This window comes from Physeter macrocephalus, chromosome 21, assembly GCF_002837175.3.
Source record: "Physeter macrocephalus isolate SW-GA chromosome 21, ASM283717v5, whole genome shotgun sequence".
NCBI lineage: Eukaryota > Metazoa > Chordata > Mammalia > Artiodactyla > Physeteridae > Physeter > Physeter macrocephalus.
Window position 1 is genome coordinate 113,507,206 of NC_041234.1, and position 16,491 is coordinate 113,523,696.

A 16,491-nucleotide genomic window follows, 5' to 3' on the forward strand; every position below is an offset into this window, starting at 1 on the left:
AGATGTGGTACATATATACAATGGAATATTACTCAGCCATAAAAGGGAACGAAATTGGGTCATTTGTAGAGATGTGGGTGGACCTAGAGACCGTCATACAGAGTGAAGTTAAGTCAGAAAGAGAAAAACATATCGTATATTAACGCATATATGTGGAATCTGAAAAAACTGGTATAGATGATCTTATTTACAAAGCAGAAACAGAGACACATATGTAGAGAACAAACGTATGGATACCAAGGGGGGAAGGGAAGGGTGGGATGAATTGGGAGATTGGGATTGACATATATACACTACTATATATAAAATAGATATCTAATGAGAACCTACTGTATAGCGCAGGGAACTCTACTCAGTGCTCTATGGTGACCTAAATGGGAAGGAAATCCAAAAAAGAGTGGATATATTTATACGTATAGCTGATTCACTTTGCTGTACAGTAAAAACTAACACAACATTGTAAAGCAACTATACTCAATAAAAAATCTTTAAAAAAAAGTGTAAGAGAGCTGGTTTGCCAGATTAATTAAATCTGGAGTGGACATCGTTTCCCATTCCATCCTAGGCCTTTTTATTAGAAGGGAACGGTCCTGGCTCATCCCATTAATAAACACTGTTAAAAGCTACCTGGGTGAAATCAACATCTGAAGGAAGATCAGAACTTTCCTTTCCTTAAAAACAACCTGAAGTCAACTGCAATAGTCAGGAACAGGTTCACCAGATTTTTTTTTTTTTTTTTTGAGCAGAGAAAGGTTTATTGCAAGGGCCAAGCATGGAGAATGGGTGGCTCATGCTCAAAAGACCCAAACTCTGGTTCATCAGATTTTCTCTTCGTGTGCCAAGATAAATTTTCTTCGTATCAACAGGCTTTGGAAAAGTCCTAAGAATTGCTCAGTGAAGTCACCCAGCAACTGCCTAAGCCAGTTGATATAGTAAGTTAGCGGGCTGGTCTTTCAGTTGTAATTCTAAAAACCCTTTAGGATTTTACCATTTAGTGGTTTTCATCCAGTGCTGGGCCTGGCCTTCACCAACAAGTATATGAATTAGCTGATGTAAGTCAGAGAAACCAGGTTGATAAGTTTGAATGACTATATTAAATTCCTCAGTAAATCTGTGAGGCTCTTTAGTTACTTTGGGAAAATCTTCATCTATGGTTCACAGTTCACCTTTAGTCCAGAGAATGTAAGAAATTAAGGGTTTAGCCTCTGGATCCTCAGAAGGCTTAATTTTAAAGGGACAGGTTCTGACAATTTCAGAGGAAAAGGCGGTGGGTAAATTTCAGAGAAAAGAGGAAGTTCGGTGAGAGAATTAGTATGGGGAGATTGAGAGTATAGAGGAGGTACAGGCAGTGGAGAAGGGAAAGAGGAAGATGGCGCTGGGGCTGGAGTCTGACCACGTGGAGCTGAGGGAGAGAGACAAGATGGCATTGGAGGCAGAGCCCAAGACAAAGAAGGAAGCAGAGCCTGAGACTTCAGGAGCCATTTGATCTTTCTTTGTTTGCCTCAGTTAATCTTAAATTCTTCTTTTGGAGAGAGGCAATTACAGGGTGCTGACAGTGTTTGGAAGCCTCAAAATACCAATCTACCAATCAAACCAGGCATTCCACTCAGTTTTGGAAACTTTTGAGCTATTATAACCCAATTTTGTTTTAAGGAAATTAAGTTAATGGCCATTGATACTCTAAATTTCCTTTGGTAAGGTCAGCCCATTCAGTTAGAAATGGGAGTGAGGAAGAACCGTGGTTTTTAAACATAAAATCGGCCAGAGTCCCTGTGTGGGAGGAGCACCCTCAAAATATTTAGGTAACTGGGATCCCGTTTCTCAGATATTTTTCTCTAGAGTGAAGGAACAATTTTCAAGCAGGTCAAAGCAAACAGCTTGCAAACTGATATCAGCCAATTCTACGGAAACAGCTTGGTCCCAGAGGAACTAAACCAAAGACTTGTTCAGCCAGTTTCCAGAGAACAGCCCCTATTCCAAAGGAATGGGCCTATGGCTTCTCAGCCAGCTTTGGTTGAAATTGTCTGATCTCAAAATCAGATAAAAGAGCCATATGAGTACTCACATACAGAACAAGACCTTAACCAGAAAGAACAAAACCTTAAAATAGGTCCTGAATCAAGCCTGGAGAGCTTTCAATGCAGAGACTGTGAGCTTGGATTCAGGAGAAAGACGTAACTTCAAACTCCAGGACTGGTGAGAAAAGCCGCAAGCACAGTGGGCTCAATTTGTGGGCAACACACCTCTTTGCTCACCAGCCCTGAAGCCACGGGGAGTCTTCTCTGTTCTCCATACGGGCCAGCAAAATGTTGACCTGAAATAAGTAGACTGCCAGATATTTCTCCAGCAAAGATGGGTTTATTAGGGGTCAGCAGAGAATTGCAATTCAGGTCTGCAACCCTGGCGAGCAACATGGAAGTCCCTGCAGGGCAAGGGAAGAATGTCTTTACAGAGGAAAAGGATGCTGGGAGGGCTACAGTAAACAGAGAGTCCATAGCTTTTCACTGGCTCAGTACTTGCCAGGAAAGAAAAGGATTCTCTCTTCTTCTTGTTGGGCTCTGCTATGGTCACAGGGCATGAGAGCGCCCCCTCTGGTCTCCCAACTCTGTTTAATGGAGGTTTCTCTATTAATTCTTTACAATTGACCTAAAGGTTAACCTTTAGGATACTAAGGACCTAGGTATGCTTCCTCTTTGAATCTCCATTGAATCACTGAATCATTAGTTTTTTGGGAAAGTTGTACCACAGCCTATATTTATTATGTGAAATATCCAGATTTGGCAAGATTTCCAAATTCCAATGAATTGCCACAAATGTATTGATTTTTTGGCTAAAGTGAATAGATTTCCTGAAATTGTGTTAATTCCATCAGCATCAAAGTATGCTTGAACTGAGGTACTGTATTGATTATAGGCTTGTATTCATAACATACCTATCATGAAATTTACCCAAAGAATAAAAGAGTATTAGAATATACATGTTGATGATTTCAGCATGAATACTAGTGACACCTTTGGGTACCAAAATGTTCTGTATTAATTCAAACACTGGAATACCTGTTATATACAAGACATGATGTTCAGAACTACGAAGCAGTCTCTTTTCTTGACTGCAAACACAGTTATCTTACTCACTTCTGAACCCTCAGCATCTAACTCAGTGCCTGGTACTTCATCCTGACAAGTAAGAATGGATTAACTACGTAAGTATGTAAGAGAAGTGAAAGCAAAACGCTGTGAGTTCCCAGCAGGGACTATTCCCTTGAATACTCAAGAGTGTCTGTGTAGGCCCACAGAGAATGTTGTAATGGTTAGTGTGATGTGCAGAGTTACCTAATCTAACACTAATCTAAGTGCTGCTATGGGGGTATTTTGTAGCTGTGGTTAACATCGACAATGAGTAGACTTAAATAAAGGAGTCTATCCTCAATAATATAGGTGGGCCTCACCTAATAAGTTGAAAGGTCTTAAGAGTAAAACGGAGGCTTCCATTAAGAAGAAGAAATTCTGCCTCAAGATTCCAGCCTGAGTTTCAGATTTCAGGTTTGCCGGCCCCCACAATTGCATAAGCTAATTCCCTGAAATACACCAAAGTGAATCAGCCATATGCATAACTATGTCCCCATATCCCCTCCCTCTTGAGCCTCCCTATCCCATTCCTCTAGGTGGTCACAAAGCACCGAGCTCCCTGTGCCATGCGGCTGCTTCCCACTAGCTATTTTACATTTAGTAGTGTATATATGTCCGTGCCACTCTCTCACTTCATCCCAGCTTCCCCTTCCCCCTCCCCATGTCCTCAAGTTCATTCTCTGTCTGCGTCTTTATTCCTGTCCTGCCCCTAGGTTCTTCAGAGCCTTTTTTTTTTCTTTTTAGATTCCATATATATGTGTTAGCATACGGTATTTGTTTTTTCTCTTTCTGACTGACTTCACTCTGTATGACAGACTCCAGGTCCATCCACCTCACTACAAATAACTCTATTTCGTTTCTTTTTATGGCTGAGTAATATTCCATTGTATATATGTGCCACATATGATGTCTTATTTCATGGTATGTCCCCTCTTCTCAAAGGCACTGCACTCTTCAGAAGGCCTCCTTGGTACCTCCTGATGGAATTTGTTTTCAACTTATAGGAAGTGACAAGGGCTCAATACTCTTTATTAACTAGGAGCTCAGTGAACACAATGTTTATAATGTAAAACCAACAATGATATTGACACAGTTGTCCTCCTTCTCTGGCTTTCCTGAAGACAATGTTAAGGTAACTTTCCATCTCAGTAGTCGGTCCATCAAGTGTATGGGGGAAGAGACTAAGTGGGGAGGTCAGGCAGCCCCAAAACACAAGCAGGCCATCGTGAGTCACAATGATAATAATCCACGTCACGCTGAATCCCATGTAATTCTATAGAGTTGACCTGAATGCTGAAAACAACAATGCTTCTCCTTCAGGTCTCGACCTACCCTTAAGAACGACAGTAAAACTATGGTACCATAACTGTGATACACAAAGAAATATTTCTTTTCTAAAACTCACAAATACTATAAGATTCAGTGATAAGCTGTGATTCCAACCATAGTGTCATGGAAATTGTGTTGAGTTTATGAAGGGTGAGAAACAGATCTCTTCCTCCTTGAATCAACAGAATATGTCTTCTATGTTTTTATATAGAAGTCAATGTATGAACCATCAGCAGCAACACAGAACATTCCAGCCCTTGTTAAGCAACGTACAATGAGAAGACTTAAAACCGCAAATGGCAACCTGGACCTGAGAAAGACTGTAGTTTTTCTGTAAATTGAGAGACACAGACACCAGTGGGTTATGAAGCCCTTTTGAAGAAATACACAGAAAATGTGACTACGAGTAGTAAACTCTATCGTAGTACACGGATAAGTAGGGCAAAGTGTTTATACAAGTTTACAGACACAATATTTGCTCATAAGTGGTCATTGTTATTAAAGTGGTGAGACTGTGATATGGTAATACAACCTCTTCTTTATTACCAAAGTTAAGCGTTTAAATATTTTATAAGTGCTAATTCCCAAACTAGTCACCAGACACAAACTGCAGGTGTGAAAATATGTGACAAAGTTCATAACCCACAAGATGTAGAAGCATTAGTATTAAAATGCTGAATAAACTTACAAATATTGATCATTAAGTTTTGAATCTGTCCTTTTTCAAACATACACACTGATGCCGCAAACTAAGCATGAAATATTGAAGCTGTATAAATGACTGTGGAAAGTTTCTCCAAAGAAAGACTGTTAGCCCACTTCCCTGATACTAACCCGAGGCTCGGCTGCCCTGGGGAAGCCCCAGCGGCCAGATCCCACTGCGGAGTGAAGCCCGCTTACACTCACACTCAGCTCTGGTTACACTTGGGGCAGTTTAACAGTTCCTGGCACTTTTCAAGAACCTTCCTTTTATCGTCTTGACTGAAATGGAGTCTCCCAGTAGGATTTCCAACCATCCGCACGCCACTGAAGGAGCAAAATTCTGCGGTGCTTCTGGCTGCTACCCGATCTTTATTGACTTCACCTTCTATTCCATCATTTTCTGCTTCTTTTACAATCTGGTCAATATCATCTTTCCTGAAACAGCCTTCGTCATTAGTAATGTGGATTTTGTTCTTCCCGCCAGCAGTTTTGTCTGCAGCAGGTACCCTGAGGATGGTATTGGTGACCCTGTCAAAGGTCACCTGGATGTCAGGAACACCACAGTAAGCTAGAGGATCCCAGAAAGCATGAACTTGCCAAGCAGTTTGTTTTCATTGAAGCCCTTCCTCCCTCATACACTTTTGCTAAGACAGTGGTCTTGTTGTCAAAGTAAGCTGGGAACATCTGGGTCTGCTTTGGAGGTATTGAGGTGTTTCTCTGGATAAGGGATGTCACATGCCCCCTGCTGCCTCAGTGCCTGTTGGGAAACGGGTAACACATCAACGAGCTTCTCTGCACATGCTCTGATTTGTCGCCTGTGAGAAGAGCGGCCTGTGCAGCTGCGCCACACGCCGTGGCCTCATCTTGGTGGGTGGTCTTGTTGAGGTCCTCTCCATTCAAGACATCTTTCAGCAATTTCTGGAACTTTGGGATGCAAGTGGAATCACCCACTAGCACAATTCCATTAACCTGGCTCTTGTCAAGTTGGGCATCCTTCAGAGATTTCTGTACGTGCTTCAAGGTACCACGGAGGAGATGAGCACTGAGCTGCTCAAAGTGGGCTCAGGAAATGGAAGGGTAGAAATCCACACCCTTATCGAACCAGTCAATTTCAAACCCAGGGTGAGCAAAGCAGTTCAAAATACATTTTGCCTTCTTACATGCAGCCTCGGTGCGGCACATGGCCTGCTTGTTGGAGGCTGTATGCTCCTTGCGCTTGCATTTGAAGTCGTCAGCCAGGTGATTCACCACAGTTATCAAAATTTTCCTCAGCCAGATGTGTGTCACCAGCTGTGGATTTTCCTTCAAAGATGCCATCCTGGATGTTTAGGATAGATACATCAAAGGTGCCACTACCTAAGTCAAAGATCAGCACGTTTCTCTTTTTTAAAGCTTCAGGTGTTTGGGGATTTTTTTTTTTTTTTTTTAAATCCAAGCCATGGAGTATGGTGCTGCAATAAATAAGCCCATTAATGATTCCCAGGATATTAAGATCAGTGATGATCCCTGCATTCTTGGTGGCCTGACACTGTGAATCATTTAAGTAGGTTGGAACAGTAATTACTGCGTTTCTACTTTTTTTCCCCTAGGCTTCAGCAAACTCTTTCATCTTGCTTAGAACCACGAAAGAGATCTCCTCTAGGGGAAAAAGTGTTATTTCCTTTATATTCTACAATTACTTTGGGCTTTCCCTTTCCACAAATCACTTGGAAAGGCCAGTGCTCCCTTCTGACTGAACTGTGGCATCATCAAACTTGCATCCAATCAGCTTCTTGGCATCAGAGATGGTACTGGTGAGGTTCATTGCCTCTTGGTTCTTAGCAACCTCATCGATGAGGTGTTCACTTTGTGAGAGCGACTTGGACTGGTACAGTTGCCGTGGTGATCGGCAATGATCTCTACTTTTCCATGCTGGAAGACCCCTACTAGCGAATAAGCGGTACCCAGTTCAATACCAAAGGGAGACGTCTTGAGTAAAGAAAGAGAAGGGGGTAAGTGAGGCTGAAATAGTTTAAAAGAAATCAGTGTCAGCTATAGCCTCTTGCAGTGAACCTCTACATGAGACCTATATCCTCTATTTTCTCCAGCACCTCCTGTTTGCTGTATTGCGGTCCTTATGTGGGTCAAACTCAAATATAAATGCATTCAGTTTTATAATTCATTCAGATGGTAATGTGTTCCACTTCTATTGTTTGCAGCCCTCCCCTGCATTTGTCAATAGATGCCTGATTACAAGATGACCACCAGAATTCTGAGGATGATATCAAGCCATCAATGGCAACCAACAAGGCTTCAAAAGCCCTTGGAGCCATTTTAATGTCTCTCGTGCCCACATTTAATTTGTTTCTAGGTCCAGTCAATTTTTCCTCTTTGCATGTGTCCTGTCCCACTGCCACCACTCTGGTTCAAATTTTTATTACTTCATATCTAGATTATCACAGTAGCATTACCACTAGTATTTCTCCTTTCTCTGATTTCATGACTTATGCATCACCATCATTCATCCATCCATCTCGCCATTCAATAAACATCAATTATGTAACTGCCATTTGCTAAACACTGTGTTAGATACTGAAAGTAAAGGGAGAAATTAAATACGGCTGCTATCCTCTAGGAACACCATCACGCTGACCTTTTAAAATTATGCCTTTAATCACACTAACCCTTGCTTAAAAACTTGTTCCCTATCACCTACCAAATACAATAAATAAAATAAAACACATCCAACTAAGCTTTCCAGCTAGTATGGCTTATGGAATCAGACAGACACAGATTCAAGCCCGACTGTGCCATCTGCAGCTTTGTCAGTTTATTAATGATTAGGCATGCTTTTTAACCACTCTGCTCCTCACTTTCCTTACCTTTAAAGTATACCTACCATCTTGGCATACAGTAGGTGCTCATCAAAAGTTCTTCTGACTCTTCTTGTCTTTAAACAACTGGCAACCCTAAAACACAGATTCATAAAGAATCAGAATATAATGGATTCTAGATATAATCAAATAAAGGTCTCTAATTAGACATCTGGGGAAACTGAGGTGCAAGTTGGGAAGCGACTGGCCCTTGGTGACACAGGGATTTGGTGGCAGATGGAGATCTGGTAGCTGGTCCTCATGACTCCCCATCAAAGCACTAAATGGAAGCAGCCAGGAAACTTGAGGGCAGGAAGGCAAGGGCCACTCCCAACCAGAAGACTATTTCACTTGATGATCCAGATCGCAAATATGTAGCAACATTCTCAGTTTACAGGGAAAAGCTATTTTTATTTTTCTCCAAATGGCAATGTAGAAGTTGGTGATAAATCTGAAAAATGGCAAGCACAGCAAATACTTAACTCTAGGACATTAAGGTAAGTCATAGAGCGGTGTCTTCAGTGGAGGGAAAGATGGATCTGAGACTGTAGGCAGGATGAGAGGGGAGGGACATGGAACTAGAGAAGGTTAATCCTGCGCTGGTCTTCAGAAACCACTGGGTCTAAGCCATTTGGATGACGGGTAAGAAAACTGAGACCCAGAGAGGTCAAGGGATGGCCCTAGATTGCACAGCTACTTATAGACAGAACTGGGCTACGTGACTTTTTAAAATCGTGCAATTGCTTCATTTGATTACACTGGCTGCTCAAACAGAAATATTTGCATCACTTAGCATTTGCTGACTACCTCCTAGGTGCAGATCACTGATCAGTTGATGAGAAAAGTTGCTAAGTTATACCGGGGCTGAACACAGGTAGAGAGTAGAGGGAAGGAAAGCCGTTGAGTTGTCCATGTCTGCAGCCCCTCTAGCTGCACAGGCAGAATATGTGAATGTCTGCAGTCACAGCCAGCCTAAGCAGGATGACTCCTAAAGAGGTTATTACAGCGTCATTTAAAATTAAAATTTAATAAGTTATATTCAACACGAGTTGAAAACATTCATACATTTAATGAATCATCTAATTAAGTATTGTATATGCAACAGTATGGAGCAGACTGAAGGAAAACCTTGAGTTATTTCTATGCTTAAACGCAATTAGTAAGTAATGTTTTAAAAACAAAACCCTCTTGAATTTCACAAAGCTTTTTTTCTAAAGCAGAAAATGTTTATTTCATAAACCATCCCTTGTTTTCAGGAATTACATGTTTATTTTTTACTTTCAGTGCTAAGTAGTCAGCTAAACTACAGTTTATACCAGCCACCGTGTTGTCAGTCCAGACTCAGCCAAGCCCGATTTCCTGCAGAATGATTACATGGCAATGTTGTCAAGTATTTTGTTGGGTTATGACGCCAAAATAATCCCATGTTACTGGGCTGGGGGTGGGTGGGGGGAGGGACTACATTTTCTTAATCAGGACATGACACCTAATTTCGTTTATAATCTTTCCTTAATTTGCTTTCCTTATCCTATATTGTGTGGTAAATATATTAATCTATATTTATTAGTTTATATTTATATTATAAAAATATAAGTGTGGTAAATATTTAGTCTCTTTGGGCAGCTGTTAGTGAAATATCTTCTAAGTTAATATGTCAGCTAGCTTTCAGCCCAATATTCAACCTAAAGTGGAAAGCTCAATTTGAAATCTGACAAGTAAGTTGCTAGACAAGTTTGGAAGTCTCTAAGCCACAGCAGCCTGGGTTGGGAATACTGCTCCCCAGTCCTCTTTCTTGAGAGCCTTCTACTTCCTCTGGAACTTGGGAGATCCCTAGAGGATTAAACCCCACCTTCCCAAGCGGCATGCTAACTGTGGAACAAATCATCTCCTTCATAGCCCCCACTGCCTGAGAGCGTACAAATGAAAGGTTTTCAGACTTCCGAAGGGCAGAAGTGGTGAGTGAAAGCCATGAACTATAAGGAATGTTTTATTTCTTCAGCTGGCTGACAGGCACACAGGTAGTCACTGTATTATTCCTTTCGCCAGTTGGGTATTTCTTAACTAACAGATCCATCTCTTTGAGGTTCATGGATATAGCCGGTTCTCTGAAAACTCATAATTACCATAAGTATTGCATTTGGTAATGTAAGAAATCCATGCAACAAAAACAGATTATTTGTATGCCCTCATCCGGGACCTGTCATTACTCCCTACACTGCCAAGATGAATTCTCTCGTGAGACCCACAGGAATTTGCTAATATATAAGGATGGATCACCCCCCTCCCGGGGCTAGTCTGGGGCTACAACCCTATAGCATTCATTTCCTGACATTACTGAGTATGTACCCGTCAAGGGTTAACTTTGCTTTTCTTCCAATTTGACTATTCCTCAGTCCTTTATGCAATCCCCCAGCAGCTGTGTTATCCCTAATATAAAAATGATGATTTAGCCTTAGGGATAAAAATCAGGTTAAAGATAATAAATTGCTTCGGAAGATGAGAATAACGGCCTGAAATATATTACAGAAAATTACTGCACCCATTCTGAGTCTGAGGAAGAAAATCAGTTGACTCTTCTCTCCCCTTCCCAGAGCAAAATGTGGCTCTGGAAAAGCTAAGGAATGAAACAGAGGGAAATAATTCATCCAGCTTGATCTAACCAGAAAATAGGAAAGGAACCATAGGAGAAAATCTGATTTGTGAGAACTGTCAGTAAAGAATGTCGAGAGGTTCCAAGAAACCTGCAGGTGTTGCTCCTAAGTCAAATATACGTCAACTTTTTATGTCTATAATAATGTCATGAGTTAAAATGTATTTATGCATATAGATGGTGCATTTGGTTACAACTCAAAAGTGGAATAATACCCCATTGCTTCACATTAATGACTACTCAGAACTGAGTAGAAGTGAAAGGAAAGTCATATTTGATGTGGTCTTGAGGCGGGAGATAGATGGGGCCCAGGCTGAGCAGCTGGAGTCTGTCCCCTGTGGACAGATACTCCCAGACAAAGATAATAGTGGGGGCAGAGAGGGAAGCCTGACGTGGGGCTCAGAACCTTCACTCCAGTGGGTGGACTTCGGTGGTATAAGTGTTCTCCAGTCTGTGAGTCACTCACCCAGCAGTTATGGGATTTGATTTTACTGTGATTGCACCCCTCCTACCGTCTCATTGTGGCTTCTCCTTTGTCTTTGGATGTGAGGTATCTTTTTTGGTGAGTTCCAGTGTCTTCCTGTCCATGATTGTCTAGCAGCTAGCTGTGATTCTGGTGTTCTCGCAAGAGGGAGTAAGAGCACGTCCTTCTACTCCGCCATCTTGAACCAATCTCCTCTACTGGATTTAAATGAACATTGAAGAACACCCGTACTGGAAAGATTGGAAGGAAATATAACAAAATGTTAACCATGGTTAACTCTGAATTATAATATTATATATTATACGGAAGAAAAACTAATTTTCCTTCTACCATTCTAGGTTCTTGGCTGAGACAACCCCTAGAATAAAAGACAGATTAACAAGAGAAAAAGAAACACAAGTTTAATAACATGTATCTCTCCTTACACATGGGAGAGACCCAGGAAAAGTTCAAGCCTTCTCCATTGATAAGACTTTCTAGAATTTCAGAGTCACCCTCTTCTTCCTAGTAGAGAGGGACACACCCTTACAAATGGAGATTTCCCTTATAAATGTAAGAGTCTCTTACCAAAGGGTAACCGCTACTACTGATTTTCAGACCTTTTCCTCAATCTGCTGGTTCTTAAAAAATAATCTGCTCAAAATAATCCTTATGCCAAAGAGGCATATTTTGGATTGGGGGGGTGACATATTCTGCTCCCCTTCAAGGTAATTTTTTGATTTTGCTTCCTTCATGTGTTTCCATCCTCCAAATTTTCTACTGTGAAAATATATTACTATCAAAATCATAAAAATTAAGTGTCATTTAAAATACCAGTGAAAAATGCTACCAATTACAAAAGCCTTTAAAATTACAAATTACATATCATTAATATGAAAAAGACATCTTAAAATTTGTCACATAAAACTTACAAAATAAGAAAGAAACACTTTCGGTATGCCAACATTGGCTTTTATCCTGAACCAACCACTGTTTGTGTGCGTGTGTGTGTGTGTGTGTGTGTGTGTGTGTGTGTGTGTGTGTGTGTGTAACTAAAAAAAGAGCCTAAAAAATATTAACTAAAAAGTTAATTTTAAAAACTTTGAAAACTGAGAAAATTGAGGATGTTAATATCATAGATTTCCAAGGTAAGTCCAACATGCAAGCAGCATCAGAAAAGGCATCTTAAAATCTGTTTTCTTAAAACTTAAAAAAATAAACACTGACTTTTGATATATCAACTTTAGCTTTTATCCTGAACCAATCAGTATTGTCAAAATCCTAAAGTTAGACAAAGAATTGCTGAAATAGACCAGTATGGATTTTGTAGGTTGTGATACACTTAAAAATTGTTAAAACTCTGGAAGCTGGGAGAAATGTGGGCACATTAATAACTTCATAGTTTGCGAGGTTAGCCCAATTTGCAATTTCATGACCAAGTTTTCTCACAACTAGACATGAACTCACTAAAGGAACACATTAGAGAACTCTTTAATTACTGATCACTAATAAACAAACTTTTAGGTCAACAGGCAAATGTCTTCTTCTAAAGGCATTACAAAGTACTCTTCTCTATTACCTATATTCTCTCTCATGCTCTTGATGTTGATATCCTTAAAAATCTCCAAAAGATCTCAACATTTATGAGGAAGCTAAGGTTTTCAGGATAATAAGAAATTCTTATCATTTCACGTAAATGTCAAGTTAGATAAGGACCCAACTTGTTGGTTTGCACCGTTTATCATAATAAATTTAATATCACTTCCAGCAGTGAGGCACAGCACTGCATCCACAATACGACAGGTAACTGGAATTCTTCTGCTCCTTAAATTAGTAAGCAAGTTACAGTGCATATCAATCACGCATAATGAGTCTGAAGCATGGCTTGATTATATTTCATTTGCATAAGAATTTTCTGTATTTTTTTTAAACTGATCATTTTTAATTCAGAATAGATTTAAATGCCACACAACTGCTGCTCTCCTCCTGAAATGCTAAGCCATCTTCTTACATAATACAAAAATGCTAGAAACACTTTCGGTATGCCAACATTGGCTTTTATCCTGAACCAACCACTGTTTGTGTGCGTGTGTGTGTGTGTGTGTGTGTGTGTGTGTGTGTGTGTGTGTGTGTAACTAAAAAAAGAGCCTAAAAAATATTAACTAAAAAGTTAATTTTAAAAACTTTGAAAACTGAGAAAATTGAGGATGTTAATATCATAGATTTCCAAGGTAAGTCCAACATGCAAGCAGCATCAGAAAAGGCATCTTAAAATCTGTTTTCTTAAAACTTAAAAAAATAAACACTGACTTTTGATATATCAACTTTAGCTTTTATCCTGAACCAATCAGTATTGTCAAAATCCTAAAGTTAGACAAAGAATTGCTGAAATAGACCAGTATGGATTTTGTAGGTTGTGATACACTTAAAAATTGTTAAAACTCTGGAAGCTGGGAGAAATGTGGGCACATTAATAACTTCATAGTTTGCGAGGTTAGCCCAATTTGCAATTTCATGACCAAGTTTTCTCACAACTAGACATGAACTCACTAAAGGAACACATTAGAGAACTCTTTAATTACTGATCACTAATAAACAAACTTTTAGGTCAACAGGCAAATGTCTTCTTCTAAAGGCATTACAAAGTACTCTTCTCTATTACCTATATTCTCTCTCATGCTCTTGATGTTGATATCCTTAAAAATCTCCAAAAGATCTCAACATTTATGAGGAAGCTAAGGTTTTCAGGATAATAAGAAATTCTTATCATTTCACGTAAATGTCAAGTTAGATAAGGACCCAACTTGTTGGTTTGCACCGTTTATCATAATAAATTTAATATCACTTCCAGCAGTGAGGCACAGCACTGCATCCACAATACGACAGGTAACTGGAATTCTTCTGCTCCTTAAATTAGTAAGCAAGTTACAGTGCATATCAATCACGCATAATGAGTCTGAAGCATGGCTTGATTATATTTCATTTGCATAAGAATTTTCTGTATTTTTTTTAAACTGATCATTTTTAATTCAGAATAGATTTAAATGCCACACAACTGCTGCTCTCCTCCTGAAATGCTAAGCCATCTTCTTACATAATACAAAAATGCTAATAAATTTTTAAAATGCAGATCCTAGCTTGTTAATGAGTTTTCACCTTTCTACATGCTGTCAAATCTCATTACACTGTCACCTTTCTAGGGTTCACAATTGGAGTACACATTTATATGGTTCATTTCTAATTGCTACATTATTTCATTGCATTTACAAGGGAAACATCTTTTAAATAATCCTTGGATTGTCCAATTTTAAGGATAATTTGCTCTCTTTGCATTCTGTAGTTTGTAAAACTCCTACCATTAATTTATGGAAATACTGATTCAAACATTCTCTGATAAGACAAAAAAGTCTGAAGACTAAAAATGAAACAAACAGGAACCAACAGATAAATGTAGATCCAGAAGTTAATTACAATGAGATAAAATGTACAAATACAAATAGCTTATTAAATATAATAATTTAGAAACATGGAATTCATTTGGGAATTATTATTTTAAAATAACTATTCATAAGATATTCAGAGGCTAAGCATTTTCTTGGATTTCATATATATTTCTTACAGTAGTCAAAGATCTTGAAAGATTTTGCTGGGGAGGAAGAAATTTCCCTCTACTCTTCTAGGTTCTTCTGGCTGGTCTAAGAATTAAATTGACATGAGACAGATTAATAAGAAAATCAAAGTTTAACAACATGTATACTTGGGAGAGACCCAGGAGAACTGAGTAACTTGCCAAAATGGCCCAAGCCACCACCTTAAATACCATCTCCAGCTAAAGACAAAAGAAGAAGTTGGGGGTGAGAGAGCCAGTTATGAGAGGTGACCAGGAAAAGCACAGTAAATAAGGGTAAGGTTGTTATGCAGATTTAAGTCCATGCCTTCTCCACTGATAAATTTCCAGAGATTTAGTCATTTTCTTCTTGGTATAGAGAGGAAAACACCCTTACGAACAGAGATTTCCCTTGTAAATGTAAACGTTTCTTTCAAAAGGGTGACTCCTACTTGGTTTTCAAAGTTTTTCCCTTGTCTGCTGTTACTTAGAAGTTAACCAGGTTAAAATAATTAATATCCCAAAGAGACATATTTTGGGGTGGCAAATTCTGCTCCCCTACAATCTCCATGTGAATTGCATTGAAATCTTTTAATAGAACACTTTGAAGAGTGCATCTTAGAAACCAAGACAAGGGGTGAGACAAGTGACTCATTTTTTTTTTTTTTTTTTTTTTTTTTTTTGTGGTACGCGGGCCTCCCTCTGCTGTGGCCTCTCCCGTTGCGGAGCACAGGCTCCGGACGCGCAGGCTCAGCGGCCACGGCTCACGGGCCCAGCCGCTCCGCGGCACGTGGGATCCTCCCGGACCGGGGCGCGAACCCGGTTCCCCTGCACCGGCAGGCGGACGCGCAACCACTGCGCCACCAGGGAAGCCCCAAGTGACTCATTTTTAAAACACACTACATACTGGCAATAACTTTTAAAAAATGTTTAATAGGAAAGAAAAAAAGAATAGGTTATATGGGAGAAGCAAGCACTTGGTAGGAAAAAAATGAATTTAACTCGCTAAGTCAACTCTTAGATGCAAGTCCCTAAGCAATGCCAGGCATCAACCCACTGGTTAGAGGTAACGGTTCCTGATAGATCTAATTACTACACATTGAATGTTTTATTCTTTGCAAGGAATATATATATATATATATATATATATATATATATATATATATATATATATATATATATATATATAAATATTCTCCACCAAGGTCTAGGAAAGAAAAAAAGAATAGGTTATATGGGAGAAGCAAGCACTTGGTAGGAAAAAAATGAATTTAACTCGCTAAGTCAACTCTTAGATGCAAGTCCCTAAGCAATGCCAGGCATCAACCCACTGGTTAGAGGTAACGGTTCCTGATAGATCTAATTACTACACATTGAATGTTTTATTCTTTGCAAGGAATATATATATATATATATATATATATATATATATATATATATATATATATTCTCCACCAAGGTCAATTTCTTTCCCTCTAAAGAAACTGTGAAATTTCCATGGAGAAAAATCTGCACGGTAAAAGGATTTACGGAATCATCCTGAGGCATTTTTCCCATCCTTAAATTCTTAGTTTAGTTGGCACCAAGAATATACATTTGTTTGGGGGAAAAAAAAATCTCTTTTGTTCACTTCAAGTGCACAACTAATTCCTAAAACCTATTGATTCACTTTTATTCATTCATCATATACAGCTTCTAAAAACAGAATATGTAATATTCTTTGAAAAGGAGCTTATATAAAATTTTAATAAGCTGTTCCA

At 39.3% G+C, this 16,491-nt stretch overlaps 1 pseudogene; it reads right to left on the reverse strand.

Annotated features, from left to right (window-relative positions):
• Nucleotides 1-5,365: 5,365 nt before the first annotated feature.
• The window catches only part of LOC102975270 (heat shock-related 70 kDa protein 2-like), a 68,634-nt pseudogene continuing 57,508 nt past the window's right edge, over nt 5,366-16,491 (reverse strand).